We start from the raw sequence: 7,980 nt of genomic DNA, 5'->3' as shown, positions 1-7,980 counted from the left end.
TTTTACATGTGACGGAGTTGTATTCCATTCCATATATTCTATTGTAACCTGCTGTTTTGTTCGTTTGAATTTGATGATCGTGGTGATATATCAATCAAGGCCAAACAACATGATTTGAACTGAAGACCTAACATGAAGAACCGCTCAGACTCAACTCAATAAGCTATTAGCTGTTCTTTGCTGCTTTCTTTTCATGTGATCTGCCTACTAGATCCCAGTAGATTATTATATGAATCAGGTTGGATGTTATGTTAATATTGACATCAACCATATCTCCAACCCTGACCCTAGTTTGTGTTCGAGATAGCCAAAACAAGGTTGGCTCTACAACTGAAATGTTTTGTAGAGCACTCACAGATTTGATGAACAGAAGTGATGTTCTTCAAGCACATCAACCCTGTTACATCAAGTTCACCCATGGAAGAAGCTTATAGAGGGCACATTCTGAACAACAAGTAAGTTTAATGACTTATCATGTGAGACGCACCGTTGTAGCTTCTCGACTGCCTGTTGGTACCAACTTTCTCACTGAAAACTATCAATTTTTAAATACTGAAGTATTGAATTGGATCACACTGGAGTTCATTCTGCAGCTATGTTACCAACTGCTGTTGCATTTTGATGATCTCCTTACTACGCTCTCAGACTACAAGCTGCATTATTTTTTATATGTTTGTTAATGTTTTCCTAGCTAAACAGGCTGAAAGAGAACTGGATTTAGAAACTCTGACTAGGGAATTATAGACTATAGACTCATTCCTAAATTCATGTTTTATTTTTATAGCCAAATATATCCACACCTTTGAGTATTGATGCCGCAGATTCCTGTCAAGACTCATATGAGCCTCGTCGCAAACAATCAAAGACAAGCTCTAGTAAAATATTGGATACGTTATGTGTCATATGTGGTGGTGACACTAAGTCAAAGAGGGTTACTCAGAAGGGAAAACGCATCTATGACAAACTGTGTAAGGCACAGACTATCAGTGCTGGTAAGTTTTTATCTGCATCAAATAGTAAACCTTTTGATGCTTTTAGTGCTCAGAAACGGCCAAATTTAACAAATTTCTTCTCCTATCCTGACCCTTTCTACCCGAACATGTGTCAAGAATAGATCATAAGCACACCAATGACTTCAACCACCATTAAATAATCATAGCTTAGCACTGTTATTTTATACTGATTTCTCAAAAGACATTTTTCATGTTCGCAGGCACCATATACATTATAGTACGGAAAGTTCTTAAATGGATATATGAATGTGTTGAAAGAAACAATTTATTATTGGTGTAATTCAATTGCAGTTTTTGATTTTGTTACAAATCTTAATCCCAAACCCTCAAACACAGTAAAAGGGGGGGGCTAAAAAATTATAGATTGGTTATATTTGCTCCGAGTTGTAAGACCTTATTTGGTGTCTGTTTTTGGTGATCTTATTTTAGACTCTGTTCTGCCAATGCAAGACCTCATGCATTGGGCGGTGCTTTTGCCAGAAGCAAGGATTACCCTGCACCGACCTGTGCGCCTGCTCTATGGATAGCTGTTCAAACTGGAATGTAGAAGATGATTGTGTCTCAGACACTAAAAGCTTAGTGCGTTTGTCTGGCAGGTTTTACATTATGCATCATAATACATGAATAGCATAGCCAAGTGTGTGTGTGCGTGCTTGCGTGCATGCGTGGGTGTTTGCCTGTGGTGTGACCCATCAGGCAAAATGACATCTATTTCCTATACCTTATGTTGCAATAAAGCTAACCTTAGAGTATCCATAATATGCATAACCAAGCATTGAGAAAGATTCCGCCAATGCCCCAAACACTAGCTTTTTGTGTGCTGTGACACTCGTAGCTAATCGCTGTTGTTGGTATTTAGAAGATTTGCTATTTTCAAAACATTAATAATTATTGTCAGGAAAATGAAATTGTTATCAGGAGGGATGGTGCTATGATGTATATTTTTTATTTGCAGATGAAGCCGATTGATGATGAAGCATCAACCGAGTGAAAGTATTTTTCTCTTGGAGTTATCTCATCTCTTAAAAAACTATAATTATTTAGTAAAACAAATCAAATGCTTTAACCAAGTTTATTTGTTACAACAAATGTTAGTAAGTGTTCTCTGAACAGTTCTCGCCCCTGAATTCTCTCCCTGAATCGGTTTTAGTTTTCTTAACATGCAAGCTCAATAGCAAGAAGGTACCACAACTCCGAAAAAATAACAAAACTCTGAATAAACTTTCAAGTGCTGCCGACAGCAGTAGAATGGTTGTACAGGGTGCAAGGCTTAATCTTATCATCACTAGGGCTAAAACTACTAGTTCAAATCAAAAAATTGCATTAGTTGAAAAAGGGAATAGAAATTATTTTTTATGACAGATAGGGTTATCCTGCTCTCTAACTATGTGTTTCGTACGCTTGATTATGTTTTAAGAATTTAGGCTGGAGACCCCTAATGGGCTTTAGAAGACAAAGTTTCCTAAACATGGAGTTGTACTAAATTTTAATTGATTCTATTAAAAATTATAGGTTTTATTGTCAAGGGAGAAATGTTTTGTTATAATAATAATTATTTGATATTTCAATCAAATAATAATATATTTGACTATTTAGCTTTGCAATGATAAAAATATTAATATAAAATGTATTGTTTTTTTTGTGTTTTCTCTGAGTGAAATACTACAATGCTTCTACGTGTAATGGGTAGCCTCTAGACCTTGAGTTCAATTTCTCCCAAGACAAATTTTGACCACAGACAAAGTGGCACTTCTGCCCCACAAAAATCAGACAGTTGCTATAAAGCAAAAATCAGCCAACAAATCAATCAATGTAAATGGGCACTTTGACATTATTGTACTGTTGCCAATAATGAGCCCAAGTATCAATGCCCACAACAAGTAGTGTTAGGTTTGTGAGGTCTACAAGAGCCTACAGGTAACTAATGTAGGTAACTAATGTATCTGCAGGTAACTAATGTATCTTATAATCAGCATTTAACACCCTGTGGTTTGTTTCCAAGTGTCTGTAAACTCTATTTTCTTCAAAAGGTCCAAATAACAATTATTCTGTCAAGACTCACTAGCTCAAGCAAAAACAACAATATGCTTGTATACTTAGCAATATTTGTTAGGGCCTCTCGAGGTTCAATGAGTAGGTGTCTACTAGGCTTGTAGTGATGACTCCTTCTGTTGACAAGAGGGCTGAGTAAACTCTCTTTTCTCAGGGCTTCAAAGTTTCCTGGCTTTTCACCTCTTTGGGTAAATTGTGTCTGCTGTGTGTTTCCTTTTAGATTAGTTGATTCTCTGCAGGCTGTTTCCTGCATGTTCCTTGGCTATCTTAGGCTTCTGTTAGTTTTTTTCTGCCTTGGCTACTCTATGGGCCTCTCCTCCGCTGTCTGGCTCGCTGCTAGCTTCTCCTGTCTGGCTGGCTGCCAGTTCCTCCTTAGCTCGCTCCTTCGCTGCCTTTTCATTGATTTTGCCCTTATTTTACACTGTCGTAGTTTTGGATACTACTGATTTGGTGATATTCAATTACTGATACTACTGTGGCCGTAGTAACGAGAACTGAATACTACTATTAGTATAGTAGGAGGGCATCAAAAAGTTGTCAAAAAGAGTGATTTATTCCTTTTGAAGGTGGGCTACGTAATAAGAGTGGTACCCAGATCAGAATTTCGAGCTGATTTCAAATATTTAGTTTTTACACCTTTTAAATTTTCTATTTTTGAGCAATATATTTAATATATTATTTTGATTAATTAAATGTTCGTAATGTTTTATGCGCTTCTACCAACACTGTGGTAATGAAAATGGCACATACATACTAAATAATTAGCAACAACCCATGTTGGAATCAATTGTATTGGATTTTTTTATTAGTGTAGCAGGCTGAAATATGGTTTTCTGCTAAATAGTTGATTTATAAAAAGTATCTGGAGTTTCCGATTTTTTAAGAAAAGATCGGCCGATACCAATTCCATATCGGCACTGATTCCGATATTGAAATCGAGGCAACTCTAGTAGTTTCTACATTATAATTATATATGGCTGTTGAATGCAAGAAATATAAGTAGTCAAATTAAGCCTGTAAGTCACTAACACTGACAAGTAGTATAACCAGCAATCTCTCATGCATACAATACACATGATAATATACATGAGCATAAATGAGCGAACAAACCAAATTTATATAAAAATCATAGCCAAAAAAATAATATAAATCGGAAAAACCTGATTTTTTGTTGAAAAAAAATAATGATTTTTATCCAACCCCGGCATGCCACAACATTGGCATGCATCCTCGAGCTGTGAAGATATTCAAGAGTTATGTTGCCACTGTGCTGCCCTAAAGAATCAGCCTGTGTAACCATAATTAGAACTGATCAGTAGGAACACTGAGTGCATAAACATAATGAGAGTAGGAGGTCATCCAATAAAATACTGTATGTAAACTTTCCTTAAGTAGATTAATGGAGATTGTGGTCATCTTAACAACTGTTCATTTGCAACAAAGCAAAAGTTGTTTTCTAAAGTTAAAACCATATTTTTACTGAGTCATAAAATGAAAAATTGGAAGAATCGATTTTTGAAGTAGTTATTCTTACACATACAGACACATGTCGATAGCTGAGTATTTCTATATACTATTAGCTGTACTACCCGGCGTTGCCTGAGTAATAAAAAAGTCTTTGGACAAAAAATTTATTTTTATATAACATATCGTATACAACATTTACTATTCTAACTTTTAAACTTCATATCATGAGAAAATATTTATAAGCAGTTCAAATGAATGAAGAGGAAAAAGAAAACTACTGTAAAGGTTTTCAAGCTTTTTCAATGAACTACAACTTGTAAATTTCATAACATGAAAGAACTTTTTTTGTAGAAATAAATTAATAAAAAAATAAAACTGTAAATGTGTTTAAATGTCAATGTGAAATCATTAGCAAGTAATGTTTAAATATAATCTGTTTAGCTATGATTACGATAAAATATTATTTAATTAATAAGGTAATAAAAAAGTTTATTTTATTTTTATATAATTATAATTTAGTATAATTAAGTATAATTTATTTTTATTTAACATATAACAAAATTTCCCATTCTAACATTCAAACTACATATCATGAGAAAAGTGTTTAATATAATCGAAATAAATTAAGAGAGAAAATAAAAACAACTGGACAACTGTAAAGGTTCTTAAACTTTTGCAAACAACTTTAACTTTTAAACCTCATATCATGAGGAAAAGGCTTTTTGCAAGACAACTAAATTAAAAATAAATAAAACAACTGTAAAGTTCTCAAACCACTGTAAATGTAAAATTTCATAACTTTCAGCGACGTGTAAGAACGTTGTTCGAAAACCGAGTTGTTGCAAATCCGAAACAATTTTTCCTATTAAAATAAAACTATGTAAATTATGTAGTCCATTCCAAGGCAAGAAGACAACTTCGGTAAAGTATTTTTTCAACATTTTACACCATAAGCTGTACTGTATACTGCATAATATAAATAGAAACGGGTAGATATAGATCGTGCTTAATTTTAATAAAAGGTTTTCTATTTATGATGATGGAAATAGAAAACAAAATAAACATTTCATACGTTTGGCTCTTAAAACATCAAAAACATTAAAGGTTAAGATGCAATACTAAAAGAACAAAAATTGATAATAAAACAGCTAAAATTTCAACAGATCAGTTACATCAAAAATCCTAGGAAAAAGAAAATATAAACAGCAATGGCACGTTTACTTCACATCTTTAAAGGAGAATCCTCCTCCAAAACAGTTTAGAGTCACTCCACTGGAGGGGGTTATCACTCTAGCAAATTTATTTGGTAGAGGAGACGTCGTCCCAGATGGTTCCTCCCTTTTTGTAAAGAATTTATGCATCATAAAATGCTTCTCCCTTTGTTAGCGAATTTTTCCATGCGTTTCTGGAGCTTTGTTAATTGCAATGCACGGGCTCCGGGTTGGTAGAGAGCCGAATTTATATTAGAACTCCGAGACGACCAAATTTCAAAATCTTTGGTAAAAACTCAAGGCTAAAATAATTACCATGCGCATGAATTATGTGGTATATGATAGCACAACTGATCACTAAGTCGTTGTGGCTCAATGGTAGAGCGTATGCATATGAACCTTGTTGATGCATTCGTAGAAAGTTCAAGCCCATCAGTAAACTGAATTTTATCATCCAGATTTTAAGATCTATAGCTGGAGGAACAGAAATTCTTTTACATTTATATATATGTATAGATGTCAATATATATATATATATGTATATATATATATATATATATATATATATATATATATATATATATATATATATATATATATATAAGAGATCACTCATAACACCACTGCAAATTGGCTGAAGAGGCTTAAAGAGAACCATCAACACACTGTGGCTCAGCAAGGACTCACCATCAGCAAAGACGACATTAAGTGCAGAGTGCAGCGTATGAAAAACTGGGCAGCACCTGGCCATGACATGATTCAAGCCTTCTGGTTAAAGAAATTGACATCACTTCACACTAGAATGGCTAAGCAGATGGAATACCTAATAGAACAAGGTGACCATCCAGAATGGCTGACCAAAGGACGAACTGTGCTTCTGATAAAAGATCCAAAGCAGGGGCCGGTTCCCAAAAACTATCGACCAATAACGTGCTTGCCCACCACTTGGAAACTGCTCTCAGGAATAGTTGCAGACAAACTGGAAGAGCACATGAGTCACTATATGACCAGTGCTCAGAAAGGAATTGGGCGCAACACCCGAGGAGCTAAACATCAGTTACTGGTGGATCGGACGGTCTGTCAAGACAGCAGGAGAAGGCAAACTGTCATGCAAGTGCTAAGTATTACTGGTACTTTGCCAACAAACATTATGCTTTTTAGCTAAAGCTTTATACAAGCTAATATTATATAGTACTGTCTCATTATAGCTATTAATAATGCTTGTAGCTTTTTACAAAGCTTTTCTATGACCAAACATATAAATACTTGGGTTTTCTGTTATCAAATCAGTTGTCTCTGGAGTGTGCAATAAACCATTTCTCTAATTTAATACTCTATTTAATTGCTTCTGTGCAGAAACATAACAGAAGCTAATTGGCAACAAGGATTTCTCTTTTGAACAGTTACAAAGAGTTTTGTTCAGATTTTATCATTGATAAAATCGATACAAAGAGTTCTGGTTTATTACAAGAGTAACTGTTCAAAATTGCACCACTACAATGGCAGAAGTAGCAGACCTGATCAAGCTAATGCAGAAGCAGCAGGAGGACCAGAGACAGCAGCAAGAGGAGCAGAGAAAGCAGCAAGAAGAGCATAGACAACAGCAGCATGAGGAGTTCAAGCAGCAACAAGAGGAATACAGACGTCAGCAAGATGAAAGAATGGAGGAGAATAAGAAACTGATGGAGCTACTACTACAAAACCTACAACGGAAACAAGAAACAGCTGCAACCGCTGTTCCAGCCTTCCCAGGTTTTGACCCAACAGCAGAGCTACTAACAGATTACATAGACAGATTCAAAACATTCATTGCAGCAAATTCTATTCATCAAGACAAGATTGCTGGCACTTTTCTCACCAACCAACAGCCTACACTCTACAAGCAGCTTAGTAATATGGCAGCTCAGCTTTCAACACCCAAGCAGATCAACGACCTCAACATGGATGAAATACTGGAATTTCTCAAAGACCAGTATGACCCTAAGCGCTTCATTGTTAGAGAGCGTTACAAGTATTGGAGTGACATGCAGAGGAAACCTGGAGAAACTATTCAAGAGTTAGCTGCCAGAATTCGTCAAGATGCAACTACATGTGCCTTCATAGACATTACAGATCCATTAGATGAGGCTCTCAGAACAAGATTTATCTGCTCTGTAAACAATGAAGCAGTTCTAAAATCTCTCTTCAAGGTCAAGGACAATGAACTCAACTTCAACAAAGCTATACAGGTAGCACAG

This window comes from Watersipora subatra, chromosome 10 (genome assembly GCF_963576615.1).
Source record: "Watersipora subatra chromosome 10, tzWatSuba1.1, whole genome shotgun sequence".
Lineage (NCBI taxonomy): Eukaryota > Metazoa > Bryozoa > Gymnolaemata > Cheilostomatida > Watersiporidae > Watersipora > Watersipora subatra.
The sequence above is the reverse complement of the archived record's forward strand: the minus strand, read 5'-3'. Positions refer to the sequence as shown.